Source organism: Canis aureus, chromosome 15 (assembly GCF_053574225.1).
Source record: "Canis aureus isolate CA01 chromosome 15, VMU_Caureus_v.1.0, whole genome shotgun sequence".
NCBI classification, from domain to species: domain Eukaryota; kingdom Metazoa; phylum Chordata; class Mammalia; order Carnivora; family Canidae; genus Canis; species Canis aureus.
This window is the reverse complement of record NC_135625.1, coordinates 41,326,104-41,347,506: the sequence shown is the minus strand read 5'-3', so window position 1 is coordinate 41,347,506 and position 21,403 is coordinate 41,326,104. Positions and strand designations below refer to the sequence as shown.

Sequence of the window (21,403 nt, the reverse complement as noted above, 5' to 3'; positions counted from 1 at the left end):
GTTCACATATGATGTGATCTTATGTGTAGAAAACCCTACATATTCCACACACACACACAAAAAAAATCTGTTAAAAATAATAAATGAGGGCAGCCCAGGTGGCTCAGTGTTTTACCACTGCCTTCAGCCCAGGGCATGATCCTGGAGACCTGGGATTGAGTCCCATGTCAAGCTCCCTGCATGGAGCCTGCTTCTCCCTCTGCCTGTGTCTCTGCCTCTCTCTGTCTCTGTGTGTCTCTCATGAATAAATAAATAAAATCTTTAAAAAATAATAATGAATCCATCAAAGTTACAGTATACAAAATCAACATGCAAAAATTAGTTGCATTTCTATACACTGACAGAAAACAATCTAAAAATAGAAATTAAGAAAACAATTCACTTGACCAAAGAGTTTAAAGTCTTATACATTAAACAGTAAACATTGCTGAAAGGAAATTTTAAAAGACACCAATAAATGGACAGATGTTCTATGTTCATGGATTGGAAAACTTAGTACTGTTAAGATGTCCATACTACCCAAAAGCAGATTGCTTTTAGATTCAATGCAATCCCCATAAAAATTCCAATAGTGCTTTTAGAGAAGCAGAAAAAAATTTAATCCTAACATTCATATGAAACCACAAAGGATGCCAAACAACCAAAACAATATTTGAGAAAGCAGAATAATGCTAGAGGTTTGATATTTCCTGATTTCAAAACATATTACAAAGCTACAGTAATTAAAAAATATTGTCCTAGAATATAGACAGACATGTAGACAAATAGAATGAAATAGCCCAGAAAGAAACACAAAAAGATGGCCAACTTACAGATGCCAATAATACACAATCAGGAAAGGAAAGTCTTTTCAACAAATGTTATTTTAAAAATTGGATATCCACATACAAAATAATGAAATTGGATGCTTGTCTTACATTTTTATTTATTCATGCATCAGTGAATATTTAGGTTGTTTCAACCTCTTAGTTATTGTGCTTAATTCTACAAAGAAAATGGGAAGTTTTGAGACCTTGATTTAAATTCTTTTGGGTAAATATCTGGAAGTAGGCTTGTTGGATCATATACTGGTTCAATTTTATTTATTTTATTTTGTGCAACCTCCAAACTGTTTTCCATAGTAACAGCACCATTTTACTATTATAAACTATTCCTATCAATGGTTTATAAGCTTTCCAATTTCTTTCTACCCTGGCCAATGGGTTATTTCCTTTTTATCATCTATGCATCTGTCTATATCTATCTATCTATCTATCTATCTATCTATCTATCTATCTATCATCTATCTAATCATCTATTATCTATCTATCATCTACCTATCATCATCTTTCTATCATCTATCCATCCACCTACCTATTAATTTTGGTAATAGCTATCCTAACCAATATGAGGTGATATTTCATTGTGTTTTTGGTTTGAATTTCCCTGATAATTAGTGATTAAAGATCTTTGTATATACCTGTTGTCTATGTGTTTGTTTTCTTTGCAGAAATGTATATTCAATCAGATTGTCTATTTAGTTTTTTGTTGTTGTTGTTTGTTTGTTTTTACTAGTTGTAGGAGTTCTTTATATGTTTTGGATATTAACTCTATCAGATGTATGGTAGGCAACTATATTCTCCTAATCCATAGGTTGCTTTTCACTTTGTTGTTTTTTCTTTGCTATGTAGGAACTTTTGAGTTTGATGAATTTTCACTTATCTGTTTTGCTTTTGTTGTTTGTGTTTTTGTTGTTATTTTGAAGGAAGCATTGTAAAATCCAATGTTGTAAAGCTTTTCCTCTATGTTTTCTTTTAAGATTATCATACTTTTAGCTCTTACATCTAGGTTGTTGTTCGATTTTGAGTTAACGTTCTTGGATTTGCAAAGGTCCATTTCTTTCTTTCTTTCTTTCTTTCTTTCTTTCTTTCTTTCTTTCTTCTTTCTTTCTTTCTTTCATTTTTATTTTTTATTGGAGTTCAATTTGCCAACATATAGCATAACACCCAGTGCTCATCCCATCAAGTGCCCCCCTCAGTGCCCATCACCCAGTCACCCCCACCTCCCACCCACCTCCCTTTCCACCACCCCTTGTTCGTTTCCTAGAGTTAGGAGTCTCTCATGTTCTGTCTCCCTTTCTGATATTTCCCACTCATTTTCTCTTCTTTCCCCTTTATTCCCTTTCACTATTTTTTATATTCCCCAAGTGAATGAGACCATATAATGTTTGTCCTTCTCTGATTGACTTATTTCACTCAGCATAATACCCTCCAGTTCCATCCACTCTGGAAAACTGTGTGGAGGTTCTTCAAAGAGTTAAAAATAGATCTTCCCTATGACCCAGCAATTGCACTGCTGGGGATTTACCCCAAAGATACAGATGCAGTGAAATGCTGGGACACCTGCACCCCGATGTTTATAGCAGCAATGTCCACAATAGTCAAACTGTGGAAGGAGTTGATGTCCATCGAAAGATGAATGGATAAAGAAGATGTGGTCTATGTATACAATAGAGTATTACTCAGCCATTAGAAATAATTCATTCTTTTGCGTGTGAATATCCAACATTTCCAGAACCATTCATTGAAAAGACTCTTTTCTTCATTGAATGGTCTTGGTACTTATGTAAAAAATCATTTGGCTGTATATGTGAGGGCTTCTTTCTGAACTCCTTATTCTATTTTATTATTCTTTGTGCCAGGATCATACTATTTTGATTATTGCAGCTTTCTAGAAAATTTTGAAATCAGGACTCATGAGTTTTCCAAATTTGCTCTTTCTCTAGATTGTTTTCTCTATTCAGGATCCCTTGAAGTTCCATATGTATTTTAGAATGTGTTTTCTTGGGGACACTGGGTGGCACAATTGGTTAAGCATTTGAGTCTTGGTTTCAGCTCAGATCTTGATCTCAGGGTTGTGAGATTGAGCCCAGCATTGGGGTCTGCACTCAGCATGGAATCTTGAGTTTCTGTCTCCCTCTCCCTCTGCCCTTCCTGCTTCTGCTCTCTCTCCTGAATAAATAAATAAATCTTAAAAAACAAAAAGAATGTGTTTTCTATTTTTGCCAAAAAATACCTCTTGGTTTTTAATAGGGGTTGCATTGAATTAACATCTTAATATTTAAAATTTAAATCCATGAACTCCAGTGTCTTTCCTCATATTTATGTCTTTTAAATTTCCTCAGTCATGTTTTGTAGTTTTCAACATACAAGTCTTTTGTTTTCTTAGTTAATTTTATTTTTAATTATTTCATTCTTTTTGATAGTATTGTTAATGAAATTGTTTTATTGATTTGGCTTCATATTATTCAGTGTTTACGTACAGACATGCAGCTGATTTTTACATGTTGACTTTATATCCTGCAACTTTGCTGAATTTATTAATTTTAACAGTGTGTGTGTGTGTGTGTGTATGTAACCTATAGAGTTTTCAACACATATAAAGTATCATCTGTGAACAGAAATAATTTTACTGCTTCCTTTCTGATTTAGATGTTTTTCATTTCTTTTTCTTGTCAATTTGTTCTAGCTCAGACCTCCAGTACTGAATTGAATAGAACTGGTGAAAGTAGTCATGTTTGTCTTGTTCCTAATCTTAAAAGAAAAGCTCTCAATGTTTTACTATTGGGTATGTGATCTTTTCCTATATAGTCTTTATTAGGTGGCCTTTACATAGTTTTCTTCTATTTCTAGTTTCATAAGTGTTTTTATTTTGAGTGTTTCTTAAATATGGTCATATATTTATTCTGCATCAATTGAAATGAACATATTTATTATGCCCCTTCATTCTGTTAATATGAGATACTATATTGATTGATTTTTTAATTTTGAACCAGGCTTGCATATCAGAAGTAAATCCCAGTTTGTCATAATGTATACTCCTTTAATATACTGTTGAATTTGACTTGCTCAAATTTGTTGTTAATTGATTTTTATGCTAAAATTCGTCATGGTTATTGGTCCATAATTTTCTTTCCTTGTGGGTACTTTGGTTTGGTTTTGGTATTGAGGTAATGCTGGTCTCATAGAATGCATCTGGAAATGTTTCATTCTCCTTGATTTTTTTACAGGAGTTTAACAAAATTTGGTATTAATTTTTCTTAAATATTTTATAGTATTCACCATTGAAATTTTATGGACTAAGATTTTTCTTTTGGGAGATTTTTATTACTGACTCAATCTTTTCTTATAGGTCTATTCAGATTTTCTAATTCTTCATGATTTAATCTTGATAGATTGTGTATTTTTTTTCCAGGAATTCATCCAGTTTATCCAATTAATTGGCATACAATTGTTCCAGGTATTTTCATAATACTTTTTAAAAATTTTCTCTAATATTGTAATTTCCTACTTTCATTTATGATTATAATAATCTGTGGGTTTTTTGTTTGTTTTTTTGTCAGTCTTACTGAAGATTTGTCAACTTTGCTGATCTTTTAAAAGGACCAGCTTTTGGTTTTATGGATTTCTCTATTGCTTTTCTATTCTTTATTTCCATTTTAATCTTTATTACTTCCTTCCTCTTGCCAGCTTTGGATTTTGTTTGTTCCTTTTTCTAGTTCCTTATTATGTAAAGCTAAATTGTTGATTTGAGATCTTTTTTATGTAAGTATTTTATGGTGTAAATTTATCTCTTAGCAGTGTTTTCATTTTATCTCATAAGTTTGGTTATGTTATGTTTTTGTCCTCTTTTTCTTTTGAGATTTTATTTATTTATTCACAAGAGACACAGAGAGAGAAGCAGAGACACAGGCAGAGGGAGAAGCAGGCTCCATGCAGGGAGCGGATGTGGAACTGGATCCCGGGACTCCGGTGTCATGCCCTAAGCCAAAGGCAGAGCCACCCAGGCGTCCCTGTTTTTGTCCTCTTTTAAAAAAAATGTGTTATGTAATTTCCTTTTGATTTCTTTTTTGACTCAATGGTTGCTTAATTATCTTTTTTACCTTTTAAAGGTTTTCAGGGCTTTCAATGATTTACCATTTTTCTTTCTGATAATGAAAACCAAGGTAAAAAAGATATGATCTCCTATTAAATTCTAAATATTCAATTGGCTTTACACACAAGAAATTGATGGCATTTTAATAATTACTTCTTTGGGGAAGCCTCCCTTGAAGATGTTTGTAAGATACACTGTTCTAAAACAGAGTAGTTCATATAAATGTTAAGAGAGGGGATCCCTGGGTAGCTCAGCAGTTTGGTGCCCACCTTCAGCCCAGGACATGATCCTGGAGTCCTGGGATCAAGTCCCATGTAGGGCTACTTGCATGGGGCCTACCCTCTGCCTGTGTCTTTGCCTCTCTCTCTCTTTCTCTCTCTGTGTTTTTCATGAATAAGTGAATAAAATATTTTAAAAAATGTTAAGAGAGAGTTTCCATGGGATGGAAGAATACACTGGGAGTTTTCTTTTCTTTTTTTTTCTTTTACTTTTTATTTAATATTTGCATTATGCATCCAAGATGGAGAAAACTGCCTACAGTCTGTTTTCCTATTGATTACAATTAAACACTCTGGGCAGAATACAAAATAAACTACTCAGAACTCTGAAAACAAACAATATCAGGTAGGTTGAAGACTAATGTCAAAATCTGAATATTAATGTGTACGAGGATAAAGTTTACAATTTTATTATTTTTTTCTTTTTCCTGGTTTTAATCCCAAGCAGGTCTGGCAGGCACTAAGCAAAAAGGCCATCTTTTTAGTGAAAGGAATGGAAAAAAGTATTCTTTGATGTTTGAAATTAGCGTGGGAGTAAATATTCATTTCTTTTCTTCTCTCTTTCTTTTTCTCCCCAGCCTACTCTGAAGCTACCACTAGTTATGGGATAGCACTACCACAAAAGTAGTGGCACAGGTACCTAAACCCTGGAAGGAGGATTTCTACTCAGTGGAAGTAGGAAAGAGGGCCCCCAAATCTGAAGAGTTTGGAGAAACTATTGAGTATTAACATCTCTCTTTTCTCTGAACATTTCATCCTCTAGTTATGCAAGTTACACAACAGTACAGACGCTAAAACTCTGAGTTAATGTCATCTTTCTGAACAAAGAAAATGTGTAAAATGACCCGTCATGCAAGACTGAGCGAAATCACAAAAAGAAAAGAATTAAAAAATGGTAACTCCAATTCTGATGTGAGCTGACACAAATTCTGGACTCCATCCTGAGCTGTGCAAACACAGCAACACATCCAAAGAACTATGGTAAACTTTTTAAGAACTGAACTATGGGGCAGCCCCGTTGGCTCAGCAGTTTAGCGCTGCCTTCGGTCCAGGGCCTGACCCTGGAGACCCGGGATCGAGTCCCATGTCGGGCTCCTTGAATGAAGCCTATTTCTCCCTCTGCCTGTGTCTCTGCCTCTCTCTCTCTCTCTCTCTGTGTGTCTCTCATGAATAAACAAATTTAAAAAAAAAGAACTGAACTATGATATAAATATTTCCCCAAATCCCAGGCTAAATCTTGAATGATGTATGCATCCAGCAAATCTAGATAGAGTAGGAAAGCCTTTCAACTGACTTTGAAGCTATTTTGCACAGAAGGTGAGACAAAATTTGTGGTATGAACCTAACCATATTATTATTTGCTACATTATTATATGAACCATTATTATTTGCTACAGCAAATAACAACAACAACAACAAAAAACTAAAACAGTGTTCTCCAGGAAATGCTAAAAGGATCTAAAGCCTTATATCATAGTATTAATAATGTTAAAAATAACTGGCACAAAAGCAGACACATAGATCAATGGAACAGAATAGAGAAACCAGTAATGGACCTTCAATTCTATGATCAACTAATCTTCAACAAAGCAGAAAAGAATATTCGATGGAAAAAACACAGTCTTCAACAAATGTTGTTGGGAAAATTGGACAGCCACATGCAGAAGGATGAAACTGGACATTTCCACACTATACAGAAAAAATAGACTAAAAATGAATGAAAGACCTAAATGTGAAATAAGAGTCCATCAAAATCCTAGAGGATTGCAAGATATTTACAAATATCTTCTCCCACTCTGTAGGTTGTCTTTTGCTTCCTTTGCTGTGCAAAAGCCTTTTATCTTGATAAAGTCCCAATAGTTCATTGCTGCTTTCGTTTTTGTGGAGGCCGAGAAAATTATTGCCATTCCACTTTAAGTTCAGCGTTAGCATAAGTACAGCCATCCCAGGCCCCTGTGAATAAGAGCTGAACTTTACCTTACTTCAGTTACAGGAAGAAAACAGCTTACAGCTTAAAGTCCTAGAAAGCCCCATATTAAAATAAAAACAGAGCCCAAGCCAGTGGCAGGAAGCCCCTATTAGAATAAGAACAGAGCTCAATGCCCTTGAAGGCCCCATATCAAAATGTAAACAGAACTTGAGGAATTGCTCCACCCCTTCTGGAGGTCCCCTAGACCAGCCCTTAAAACTAAGCTGAAACCCACCACGGGTCCAAGTCCCTGCTCCGCTGTGTCGGGTATACTTGGACCCAAGCTTGAGCTTGTAAATAAGCCCTCGTGTGTTTGCATCGGTGTCGGCTCCTCGGTGGTTTCTTGGATTCGCGATCTTGGGCACAACAGTTTTTCTAGCCTTTGAAGATGTGTCTAATAAGTTGCTGCGGCCAAGATCACAAAAGTTGCTGCCTGTGACTGATGAATCACTGATCTCTACCTCTGAAACCAGTAATACATTATATATTAATTAATTGGATTTAAGTTTTTAAAATGTTAAAATTATAATCCAAAATTGCATGACATTCAAATAGACAGGAAAATTTGACCAAGCTTTAATGAAAAAGACAATCAATAGATGTAAATCCTGATAAGATGCACATTATAACTATCTTCCATGCAGTAAATGTCAACATTTTTAAAATTAATAAAAAGATAGACACTAACAGCAGAGAAATTAACGTGTGAACTAACTTCAAAATTACAAAGTACAGTATAAAACAATGCTTGCTACTGAACATCAATGAGTTGAAGAAGAAATCAAAAGAGAAATAAAAAAGAAAAACCTTGAGATAAATGGAAATACATCATGCTAAAATTTGTAGGATGCAACCAAAGAAATTGCAAGAAGAAAATTCATAGTGAGAAATGCCTACATCAAGAGATAAGAAAAACATCCTAACTTTACGCATAAAGGAACTAGAAGAATTCGTTAGAAAGTGTTTTTTCTCATTTTCTATAAATGTTTGTGTAGAAATGGTAACTTTTATGTATTTCATAGAATTCATCACTAAAGTGATTTGGCCTTGGGCTTTTTTCTTTGTAATTGGGGAGCACATTTAGATTCTAGGCAGATTTAAAGTTTCCACTGGTCTTACTTCCCATCAGTACTTCTTAGGTCCCTGTAGCATCTGCATGTAGCCTACTCAGCAACTAGAGATTTGATATACAAAGAGTTTACCACTCTTTATAGAGGTATTATTTCCAGGATCATACCTTTAGTTTCTGTGTGATCTGATCTGTCACTGACCTCAATTCCGACTTCAACTTGGACTCACAGTGCTACTGGTATTACATTCATTCCCTACCAAGTTTGCTACTTTTATTCGAAGTGTTGAGGAATGAGATTTTTTGTCCTCTGAACGAAATCTAGAACCACTCCTTGAAGTGGTTCTGACTTTTAATATAAAGGTTTTCATGGCCATCCCTGTCCTATTAAAATAACAGAATTAACTTGATTTTATGGCAGCTTTTCATAAATGATTCTCACTTTTTGTTTTAATCAATTTTTATAGTCCTGAAATGGTTGTTTTGACAAATTGTCCAATTTCAATTTCATACTTGTTTTGGGGGTAGATGATTTAATATCTTTTTTTTTAAGATTTTATTATTTATTCATGAGAGACACAGGGAGAGAGAGGCAGTGACACAAGCAGAGGGAGAGGGGGTAGATGATTTAAATATATCTTCTCTTTCTCATAGCTTAGCTCTCTCATTTAGATTTATCTTTACAATTTTCTTTATTTTTTGTCTGACTTATCATTAAATCTAGCACTGATGCAAGATAAATACTGTCATCTAACTAGGAATAAAAAAGGGACTTCCTCAATCTGATAAAGCTATATACATTTTGTACTTCTGCCAACTTCCACCTAGGATAAATTCCCTTCAGTGTAGAGAGCTCAGTTTACATTTTCTTTAGTCCATGACTGCTGGTGATAAATTTTCTTTATTACTTTCTGAAAATACTAGATTTCACTTTGAAAGATATTTTCTCTGCATATAGAATGAGAAGACAGTAGATGGTTTGTTTCTCTTTTGAATCTGTAATTCAATAATCTTCTGGTTTCCATTGTTTTTGTTGGGAAGTCAACATTAGATTGTATTATTGTTCTTTTGTTTTTAAGGTTTTTTAATATTCTGGTTACTTTTATCACTTTTTCTGTGGTTTATAGCACTATCATAATAATGCAGCTTAGTGATTTTATTTTCTTTTAGTTTAGTTTTAGATTTGATTTATTTATTTGAGAAAGAGTGTGTGTGGTGTATGAGCATGAGCAGGAGAAGGGCAGAGGGAGAGGGAGAAGCAGATCCCTACTGAGCAGGGAGCCCAGTAAGGGGCTCCATCCCAGGACCTGAGATCATGACCTGAGTAGAAAGCAGATGCTTACTGACTGAGCCACCCAAGCACCTGAGTGGTTTTAATATTTATTACATATAATGCTTCTTGAGTGTGGGCTCCATGTCTTGTCAGATTGTGATGCGTAATGCTGAGACTCAGTATTATGTTTAAAAAACTGAAAATAAGGGTGCCTGTGTGGCTTAGTCATTTGAGTGACTGACTCTTGGTTTCCACTCAGTTTGTGGGATCTACCTCTACATCAACTCCATGCTCAGTGGGGAGTCTGTTTGGGATTCTCTCCTTCCTCCCTTCCTTACCACTCACTCTGTCTCTCTAAAGTGAATGGATAACGGTTCATCTGTGTGGCTCAGCTGTTGAGCATCTGCCTTCAGCTCAGGGCATAATCCTGATCTGGGATCTGATCCTGCATCAGCTCCTGTGAGGAGCCTGCTTCTCCCTTTGCCTATGTCTCTGCTTCTCTCTTTGTCTCATGAATAAATAAATAAATAAATAAATAAATAAATAAATAAATAATTGTCCTAAAATATTTTTTAAAAATGATTGGATAAAATCTTCAAAAAAGGAAACTGAAAATAAATTCTAATAAGATTGGTAATTAGGTAAACTTTACTAATTTTTAAAGGTAGAATAAGCTTAAAATTAGTTATATTTAAGAATCAAGAAAGAGTGAGAGATCATTAGCAAAAAATTGATCAGGCTAACTACTAAATAGTTTATAATTATTAAAATTTTGGTCATTATTAACAACAAATAAGGCCTTCATATTTTTGGTGTTTCAAAATTAGTTGAATGCATCTTTTTGTAAACCTTCAATGCATTGTCTTTTTTTCATTAGAATTAATATTGTAATATTTCTCTTTATTGAAAACAATTTTCATTTATTGATAAATTATAAGGATTTCAGAGTATAAAATTAATATGTAAATATGAAAGTCTAAATAATATTCCAAATGCTAGTGTTATTTATAGCAACATAAATGGACACAGCTATATCACTTTGAAGTATACATATAATTACTTTCAGATAGCTATGAAAATAATAAATGCCCACAAGCCTTTGGAGTGAATAGAGTACTGCTGACATCTTAGTTTTAGCCCAGTGAAACTGATTTCAGACTCTGGCTTTCAGAATTCAAGACAGTATCTTTAAGTTGTTTTAAGCCACCAAAAATGTGGTAATTTGTTATAGTGGCCACAGACTAATAATTTAAGTTGAATGTCTTTTTATGTGCTTATTAGTCATTCATATATCTCATGTGGAAAGATGTCTTTTTAAAATTTTTAATTTATTATTTATTCATGACAGACAGAGAGAGAGAGGCAGAGACACAGGCAGAGGGAAAGAGGGAGAGAGGGAGAGAAGCAGGCTCCATGCAGGGAGCCTGACTTGGGACTTGATCCCAGGTCTCCAGGATCACACCCTGGGCTGAAGGTGGCGCCAAAACGCTGGGCCACCAGGGATGCCCAGAAAAATGTCTTTTAAAATCACTTTCCACCTTAAAATGGGATTATTTGAGTTATTATGTTATAATACTTCTTTATATATTCTGAATAAAAGTTCCTAATCAGATATACACTTTGTAAATATATTATCCCATACCGAGTTGTATAAGTTCTTTATATATTTTGGATATTACCCTTTGTCCAACCTTGTTAAAATCTTTCTCACTCAGCAGATTGTCTTTTAGTTTTGTTGATTATTTCTTTCACTGTGCAGAAGATTTTTATTTTGACATGGTACCAATAGTTTATTTTTGTACCTAAAAAAATTGTTGCTATGGCTGACATTAGAAACATTATGGCCTATATTCTCTTCTAGTATTTTTATTTCAGGTATCACATATAAGTCTTTAATCTATTTTGTTTATTTTTGTGTAAGATATAAGTGGTCCAGTTTCATTCTTTTGCCTGTGACTATCCAGTTTTCCCTAATAATCAATTAAAAATGGGCAGAAGGCATGAACAGACATTTCTCCAGAGAAAACATTCAGATGGCCAAGAGACACATGAAAAGATGCTCAACCTCACTCAACATCAGGGAAATGCAAATCAAAATCACAATGAGATATCACTTCACATCTGTCAGAATGGCTAAAATCAAAAACAAAACAAAGAAAAGTGTTGGAGAGAATGTGGTATAAAAGGAAACCTCTAGCACTGTTGGTAGGAAATCAAACTGGTACAGCCACTATGAAAACAGTATGAAGTATCCTCAAAAAGTTAAAAATTGTTTTTCTATATGGTTATGAGTATATATATGATGAATGTTATGAGTATATAAGTCCAATGAGTATTATTATGAGTATATATTATGAATATATTTTGAGTATATTGTTTGAATATATATAAAATAATATGAGTATTATATTATGTGTATATATAAGATAATATGAATATTATTCATCCATTAAAAAGGAATTAAATCTTGTCATTTGCAAGGACATGGATGGAGCTAGGGAGTATAATGTTAAGCAAAATAAGTAGACAGTCAGAGAAAGACAAATACCATATGATTTCACCCATGTGTGGAATTTAAGAAACAAAACAAAGCAAAAATATGATGAGAATTAAGGAGTGTAGTTGTTGTGATGAGCATTCAGTGATGTATGGAACTGTTCAAGCACTATATTATACACCTTAAGCTAATATTACATTATATGTTAGCTATGTTGGAATTAAAATTCAATAAAAATAATTAGAAAGAAAAAAAAAAAAACAATCCCATGCCATGGATTGTCCTTTTACTTTCTGATGGTGTCATTTGAAACATAGAAGATTCTAACTTTGAGGGCAGCCCAGGTGGATCAGCGATTTAGCACCACCTTCACTTCAGCCTAAGGCATGATCCTGGAGACCCATGATCCAGTCCCACGTCAGGCTCCCTGCATGGAACCTGCTTCTTCCTCTGCCTGTGTCTCTGCCTCTCTCTCTCTGTCTCTCATGAATAAATAAATTAAATCTTTAAAAAATGAAAAAATAACTTTGATGAAGTCCAATTTATCCATTTTTTTTCTTTTGTACCTTCTACATTTGGTGTTCTATGTTATCAATAATAGCTAGATCCAAGGTTATGAAAATCTAACCTATGTTTGCTTCTTACAGTTTTATAATTTTAGCCCTTAGAACTTAGGATATGATGCATCTGGAGTTAATTTTTGTATGATATTTGAGGGGCAGGGCAAGATGGCAGAAGAGTAGGATCCCCAAGTCACCTGTCCCCACCAACTTACCTAGATAACTTTCAAATCATCCTGAAAACCTACGAATTCGGCCTGAGATTTAAAGATAAAACAGCTGGAATGCAACAGTGAGAAGAGTTCACGCTTCTATCAAGGTAGGAAAACGGAAAAAAATAAATAAAAAAGCATCCAAGGGGGAGGGGCCCCCATAAGGAGCTGGGCTAAGGCCAGGCTGCAAGAGCCTCCAGGACAGGAAAGCTCTGTTCCGGAGAAGCAGCAGCTTTACCAATCTTCCCGGATGGAGAGGCGCTCACAGGGAAATCGGGCAGCATCCCAGGAGGGGCAGTGGAGACTCCAGGTTCCCGGGGTCACTAACAGAGGAGGTGCGCCCGGGGGGGAGAGTGTGCCACACACTGCAGGCTGAGCTCCTTAAAGGGCTGGAGCACACATCTGGTGGGGCCCGGGGAGCAGCTCAGGCGGCGGCTCCGTGGAGGGGGCTGCAAGGCCGGGAGTGCAATTCCAGCAGCCCAGACCCCAGAGCCCAAGGCACCAGGGGACACAGGCCAGGATCTGGTGCTCCCAGGGACACCAGAGGCTGGGACAGGTGGAGGCCGGGAAGACACAGGACAACAAGGACGCTCCTGTAGATGGTCGGCCACAAGCTGTGCAGGTCACAACCCCGCCCCCGGAGCATCCAGGCCTCTGTGGACTGGAAGCTGTGGTAGTTATTGCAGGAGCTGACTCAAGGGTTGGAGAGCTGGCCGCTGCTACCATTGTTGTTCCTCCTGGTGTCACCTTGTGCCGGAGACTGAGGGGGACTGAGCGGGGCCGCCAGGGAGCAAGGTCCTCACAGGATAAACAGCTCCCACTGAGCTGTGCACCTGGCAGGGGGTGGGGCAGCTCCCCCAGGTGCACACACCTGAGAATCAGCACAGCAGGCCCCTCCCCCAGAAGACCAGCTGGAAGGACAGGGGAAGAGCAATTTCTTAACCAAGCAGCACTAGAAAGCTCTAGGGGAAGTTGAGGGACTTACAGTATATAGAATCAGAATCAGAGGATATCCCTCCCTTTTTGGTTTGTTGGTTTCCCCCCCTTTTTTCCTCTCTTTTTCCTTCCTTTTTCCAGTACAACTTGTTTTTAGCCACTCTGCACTGAGCAAAATGACTAGAAGGAAGAACTCATCACAAAAGAATCAGAAACAGTACTCTCTCCCAGAGTAACAGAATTTGGATTACAATTTGATGTCAGAAAGCAAATTCAGAAGCACAATTATAAGGCTATTGGTGGCTCTGGAAAAAACCATAAAGGATTCAAGAGACTTCATGACTGCAGAATTTAGATCTTATCAGGCCAAAGATTGAATTGAATTAAAATTCAATTAAATGAGATGCAATCCAAAATGGAGGTCCTAATGACAAGGGTTAACGAGGTAGAAGAATGAGTGAGTGACATAGAAGACAAGTTGATGGCAAGAAAGGAAACTGAGGAAAAAAGAGAAAAACAAAAGACCATGAGGATAGGTTAAAGGAAATAAATGACAGCCTCAGGAGGAGAAATCTATGTTTAATTGGGGTTCCAGAGGGTACCAAAAGGGACAGAGGACCAGAAAGTGTATTTGAACAAATCATAGCTGAGAACTTCCCTAACTTGGGGAGAGAAACAGGCATTCAGATCCAGGAGATAGACACCCCCCCTAAAATCAATAAAAACCGTTCAATACCCCGACATTTAATAGTGAAACTTGCAAACTCCAAAGATAAAGAGAAGATCCTTAAAGCAGCAAGAGACAAGAAATCCTCGAGCTTTATGGGGAGAAGTATTAGGTTAATGGCAGACCTCTCCACAAAGACTGGTAGGCCAGAAAGGGCTGGCATGATATATTCAGGACCCTAAATGAGAAGAACATGCAGCCAAGAATACTCTATCCAGCAAGGCTCTCATTCATTATAGAAGGAGAGATAAAGAGCTCCCAAGATCAGCAGAAACTGAAAGAATATGTGACCACCAAACCAGCTCTGCAAGAAACATTAAGGGGGACTCTGTAAAAGAAAGAGGAAGTCCAAGGAAACAATCCAAAAACCAGGGACTGAATAAGTATTATGATGACACTAAATTCATATCTTTCAATAGTAACTCTGAACATGAATGGGCTTAATGATCCCATCAAAAGGTGCAGGGTTTCAGACTGGATAAAAAAGCAAGACCCATATATTTGCTGTCTACAAGAGGCTCATTTTAGACCCAAGAACACTTACAGCCTGAAAATAAAAGGTTGGAGAACCATTTATCATTCAAATGGTCCTCAAAAGAAGGCAGGGGTAGCAATCTTCATATCAGATAAATAAATGTTTATCCCAAAGACTGTAGTAAGAGATGAAGAGGGACAATATATCATACTTAAAGGGTCTATCCAGGGGATCCCTGGGTGGTGCAGTAGTTTGGTGCCTGCCTTTGGCCCAGGGCGCGATCCTGGAAACCTGGGATTGAATCCCACATCGGGCTCCCGGTGCATGAAGCCTGCTTCTCCCTCTGCCTATGTCTCTGCCTCTCTCTCTCTCTCTCTCTCTCTGTGACTATCATAAATAAATAAAAAAATTTTAAAAAAAGGGTCTATCCAACAAGAGGACCTAACACTACCAAAACTGGAACAGGAAGAAATAGAAAACCTGAACAGGCTGATAACCAGGGAGGACATTGAAGCAGTCATCAAAAGCCACAAAAGTCCAGGGCCACAAAAGTCCAGGGCCAGATGGCTTCCCAGGGGAATTCTATCAAATGTTTAAAGAAGAGATAATACCTATTCTACTAAAGCTATTCTAAACGATAGAAATGGATGGAATACTTCCAAACTTGTTTTATGAGGACAGCATCACCTTAATTCCAGACAAAGACCCCACCAAAAAGAATTATAGACCAATATCCCTGAAGAACATGGATGCAAAAATTCTCAACAAGATACTAGACAATAGGATCCAACAGTACATTAAGAAGATTATTCACCATGACAAAGTGGGATTTATCCCCAGGATGCAAGGCTGGTTCAACACTCGTAAAGCAATCAGTGTGATAGATCATATCAACAAGAGAAAAAACAAGAACCAAATGATCTTCTAAATAGATGCAGAGAAAGCATTTGACAAAATACAGCATCCATTCCTGATCAAACCTCTTCAGAGTGTAGGGAATAGAGGGAACATCCCTCAGCATCTTAAAAGCCATCTATGAAAAGCCCACAGCAACTATCATTCTCAATGGGGAAACACTGGAAATCCTTCCCCTAAGATCAGGAACAAGACAAGGATGTCCACTGTCACCACTGCTATTCAACATAGTACTAGAAGTCCTCGCCTCAGCAGTTAGGCAACAAAAAAGAAATAAAAGGCATTCAAATGGGCAAAGAAGAAGACAAACTCTCCTTCTTCGCAAATGACATGATACTATATATAGAAAACCCAAAAGACTCCACCCCAAGATTGCTGGAACTCATACAGCAATTCGGCAGTGTGACAGGATACAAAATCAATGCCCAGAAATCAGTGGCATTTCTATACACTAACAGTGAGACTGAAGAAAGAGAAATTAAGGAGTCGATCCCATTTACAATTGCACCCAAAAGCATAAGATACCTAGGAATAAACCTAACCAAGGTAAAGGATCTATACCCTAAAAACTACAGAACGCTTCTGAGAGAAATTGAGGAAGACACAAAGAGATGGAAAAATATCCCGTGCTCATGGATTGGAAGAATTAATATTGTGAAAATGTCAATGTTACCCAGGGCAATGTACACATTTAATGCAATCCCTATCAAAATACCATGGACTTTCTTCAGAGAGTTGGAACAAATCTTCTTAAGATTTGTGTGGAACCAGAAAAGATGCTGAATAGCCAGGGGAATATTAAAAAAGAAAACCATAGCTGGGGGCATCACAATGCCAGATTTCAGGTTGTACTACATAGCTGTGGTCATCAAGACAGTGTGGTACTGGCACAAAAACAGACACATAGATCAATGAAACAGAATAGAGAATCCAGAAATGGACCCTCAACTCTATGGTCAACTAATATTCGACAAAGCAGGAAAGACTATCCACTGGAAAAAGGACAGTCTCTTCAATAAATGGTGCTGGGAAAACTGGAAATCCACATGCAGAAGAATGAAACTAGACCATTCTCTTACACCATACACAAAGATAAACTCAAAATGGATGAAAGATCTAAATGTGAGACAAGAATCCATCAAAATCCTAGAGGAGAACTCAGGCAACACCCTTTTTGAACTTGGCCACAGCAACTTCTTGCAAGATACATCCATGAAGGCAAGGGAGACAAAAGCAAAAATGAACTATTCGGACTTAATCAAGATCAAAAGCTTCTGCACAGCAAAAGAAACAGTCAACAAAACTAAAAGACAACCTACAGAATGGGAGAAGATATTTGCAAATGACGTATCAGATAAAGGGCTAGTTTCCAAGATCTATAAAGAACTTATTAAACTCAACAACAAATTAACAATCAATCCAATCATGAAATGGGCAAAAGACATGAACAGAAATCTCACAGAGGAAGACATAGACATGGCCAACAAGCACATGAGAAAATGCTCCACATCACTTGCCATCAGGGAAATACAAATCAACTACAATGAGATACCACCTCACACCAGTGAGAATGGGGAAAATTAACAAGTCAGGAAACAACACATGTTGGAGAGGATGTGGAGAATGGTGAACCCTCTTGCACTGTTGGTGGGAATGTGAACTGGTGCAGCCACTCTGGAAAGCTGTGTGGAGGTTCCTCAAAGAGTAAAAAATAGAGCTACCCTATGACCCAGCAATTGCACTGCTGGGGATTTACCCCCCAAAACACAGATGCAGTGAAACGCCAGAACACCTGCATGTTTAAGCAGCAATGTCTACAATAGCCAAACACTGGAAGGAGCCTCGGTGCCATTGAAAGATGAATGGATAAAGAAGATGTGGTCTATGTATACAATGGAATATTACTCAGCCATTAGAAATGACAAATACCCACCATTTACTTCGATGTGGATGGAACTGGAGGGTATTATGCTGAGTGAAATAAGTCAATCAGAGAAGGACAAACATTATATGGTCTCATTTATTTGAGGAATATAAAAAATAGTGAAAGGGAATAAAGGGGAAAGGAGAGAAAATGAGTGAAAATATCAGTGAGGATGACAGAACATGAGACACTTAACTCTGGGAAACGAACAAGGGAGAGTGGAATGTGAGGTGGGCAGGGGGTTGGGGTGACTGGGTGACAGGCACTGAGGGGGGCACTTGACAGGATGAGCAATGAGTGATATGCTATATGTTGGCAAATTGAACTCCAATTAAAAAATTAAAGATTAATAAAAAATAAAAATTAAAAAATGTATGATATTTGATAGTGGTTCAGATTCTTTACTTGTGGTTATACAGTTGCCCCAGCATTGCTTGTTGAAAAGACAATGTTTTCCCCCATTGAATTGTCTTTGCACCTTTATTAATAATCAATGGAAAGTAAAAGTAAGAATTCATTTTGTACTCTTCATTTCAATGCCATCAATCTATATTTTTCTTCATATACCAGTAACACACTGTCTTGATTACTGTGACTTTTTTGTAGTGAAATGTACTGTAGTACATTTTTGAGTGGGAAAATGCCTATACTCCCATGTATGAGATTGGAGATATTCTGGGTCCACATTTTCTATTAGCTTAGGTCTGTCATAATAAAATCCCATAGTGTGGGTGGCTAAAATAACATAAATTAATTTTCCCACAATTTTGGAGACTGGAAGTCCTTCTGAGGCTTCTTTCTTTGGCTTGCAGGTGGATGGCTGCCTTCCTACTGTGTCCTTACATGATCTTTTCTCTGTGCTCAAAGGTTGCAGGTGTTTCTTTTTGTGTCCAAATTTCCTCTTTTATAAAAACATTAGTCATATTGGGTTAGGCCTACCACATAGCCCTTTAATTTAATCACCCATTTAAAGCCTCTATATTCAAATACAGTCTCATTCTGAGGTATTGGGAGTCAGGTCTTCAACATATATTCTTTCATTTCTGATTTTACTTGAGTCTTCTCACTTCTTTAGTCTAGCTAAAAGTTTGGCAATTTTATCTTTTAAAATCACAAACTTTGAATTTTTTTGATCTTTTCTAATATCTTTCTAGTCTCTACTTCTTTTATTTCTGCTCTTATCTTTGTTATTTCATTTCTTCTGCTAAGGGTATAAATTTAGATTTTTTGAGATCTTATTGATATGAACTTCCATCTGAGAACTGCTTTTGTTGCATCTTATAAATTTTAGTATGTCATGCTTTCACTTTAATTTGTCTCAATATAGTTTTTGATTTTGATTTCTTCTTTGACCCATTGGTTGTTCAGGAATACGTCACTTAATTTTCACCATTTTCCCCCTATTATTGATTTCTATTTTCATATCATTGTGGTTGGAAAAGATACTTGGTATGATTTTAATCTTCATACATTTCCTATGGCTTATTTTGTGACCTAATATATCCTGTATAATATTCCACATGTGCTCATGAAGAATGTATTTTCTGCTGAGGTTGGATAGAACATTCAGTATATGTCCCTTGCTCTTTGTAGGTTACATTCTAATTAGGAAAATATTACTATTGTTATTATATTCTATGTCCCACAGTAGACAATGCCTCTTAACATTTGAACTACTAATTTTATCACCCTAAGTCTTACATCTTTTGCATAATGTTTCTCCCTTCTTTTTCAGAAAATATTAGGTTATTCACTTAACGTTTTAATCACATCTCTTTAACAGTGTGATTTCATTTTATTTTTTACTTTTATATTTTATTTTCTAATCACTCCTTATCCACCTTCATCCTTGCTATGTTTCTTCCCTCCTAACTGGATCTTTCCAGTCCTGCTAAAAGTATAGACTAACCCCTTCAGCAACATCTCCTCTCCTTTTCCTTCCTAACTTTCTACATGATGGCTTCTGTCCCTGCTGTGCTACCAGCTTCTTGCAAGGTATTTTTTTTGCTAACAGAAAAATGCACCACTCAGATCCCCCTTGAAGAAAGGATTTGCTACCCAAGGGAGGAATGTGACTAGCCTATAGCCTCAAACTCTTAGTTGCTATAAAGTCTGTCTCAGCTTTTGAGCCAACAACAGGACCTTTTGGGAGTGTATTGATTTAATTACTGAGCAAGCTACCTGTACAAAGGGCTAAACTTCACCTCCTTTAATGAACAATCTTTGTTTTGGAGTCCGTGGCTCTGGAGCCACCTTTCTGGACTGGCAGTAACTCTGTGAGGTCTTTATTATGGTGCGAGGTAACTTTCTCAAATCTGCTTCCTCCTTTCTTTCAGCGCTGTTATTCTTTGAAAGATCTTTTGCTCTGTAACTCTTCCTCAGCATCCGATTCCTGAAGAATATGAGGACATTCATTACTTACTCATTACCACTCAAACAATAATCACCTCAGTTCTCATTCTGCTTGATCTCTAAGTAGCATTTGAAGTTTTTAAAATTCTACTTTGAAATTCTATTTGTAATCACCATAATATCTTCTTTTTTCGCTCTCTCTCTCTGTAATAAATATTTAAAGAAAAATCATTGTCTGGCAAACAAGTCCTTGCAAAATGGAAATTACGCAAGCCATCAACTTGCATAGTAAGCCAAAAAATAAAAGTTCTGTCCAAGTTACTCCCTTCTCATGTGTGAATGTCATACTGATGGGGAGAAAAGTTTACGTTTAACCTTTTACTAGCCACAGATTTTCTTAGGAAAATATTTTTTTTCCATTTGCTGAATTTATTTAAAGAAATCAATTTAGAAATATCATAGAATGAAACGAGACTTCTGACATGTAAACACACTGCTGTATTCCTGAAACAGATGTTAACACCTGATAAAAGTTAATAATCCTCGGCAGGAAAGCCGGTCTTCAGCAGTTACTAAAACCATTTTGCTTCTTCAGCTTTCCTGGTGTAACAATGCAATACTATCAAACCACAATCAGATATAATAAAGGACAAGATTGGATGGACAGGTCAGTACCATTGGTTACAGCTGTTAAACAGTTTCATTCTTGGCGCCACGTAAAAACAAGCCAATCACATCAAATAAATCATGGCTTTTAATTGATTTTATTTTTTACATAAAAAGTTCAGTAAAAATTGGATAAAGTAAAGTGATTTTAAGCAGTAAATCAATCTTATCAACATAGCACAAGGCTGGCCAAAACCACAAGGCAGCCTGCTTTGGAATATTTACATGATAACAAATTAAACCTTGCAGGAGAACTTAAAACGGTCCTTACAAAGTCTTTTCTGTGATCTAGCACGTAGAGGCTAAAAGCAAAACGAAAAACAAAACCAGGAAAAAACAAATTATTTTCAATATATTCACATATACATTAAAATATAATACAGATTGTCAGGGTGAAGGGTTATGGGTGGGGATGCGCATGGGTCTGTGCGCTGACAGCACCGCCAAGGAGACCCAGGTTTGGGAGTGGGGCTAGCCTGGCCAGGATCTTAGCGGGGTCCTTCCCTAAGCCCTTGCCTCTGACGGGCTTCCAACCCCACCCCAACAGCTCCTGACCAGGGATCGCCTGTTGCAGATGGAGCTCAATTTCGTGGCTTTCAGTTGAAATCTGCAGGTCTGAAATCCCCAGGGCGATGT

At 36.7% G+C, this 21,403-nt stretch overlaps 1 protein-coding gene and 1 long non-coding RNA gene across 15 annotated transcripts in view; one reads left to right on the top strand and one right to left on the bottom strand.

The window, feature by feature from the left end:
* LOC144284583 (uncharacterized) overlaps positions 1 to 21,403 on the top strand; it is a 126,540-nt gene that overhangs the window by 104,389 nt on the left and 748 nt on the right. For 11 of the 12 annotated variants that reach the window (XR_013353020.1, XR_013353030.1, XR_013353029.1 and 8 more), the window contains 3 exons: positions 4,234 to 4,278; positions 5,771 to 5,828; positions 5,956 to 12,425. The exons of the other annotated variant lie outside the window; for it this stretch is intronic. This is a non-coding gene — a long non-coding RNA (uncharacterized LOC144284583). Of the gene's footprint in view, positions 1 to 4,233; positions 4,279 to 5,770; positions 5,829 to 5,955; positions 12,426 to 21,403 lie in introns of those variants that run through there. 12 annotated transcript variants of the gene reach the window in all.
* The window catches only part of LOC144284582 (uncharacterized), a 283,713-nt gene continuing 282,120 nt past the window's right edge, over positions 19,811 to 21,403 (bottom strand). For 2 of the 3 annotated variants that reach the window (XR_013353010.1, XR_013353014.1), the window contains one exon: positions 19,811 to 20,141. The gene's annotated coding sequence lies outside the window, so the exon portion shown is untranslated. The remainder of the gene's footprint in view (positions 20,142 to 21,403) is intronic. The other variant, XR_013353008.1, reaches the window with a different exon arrangement.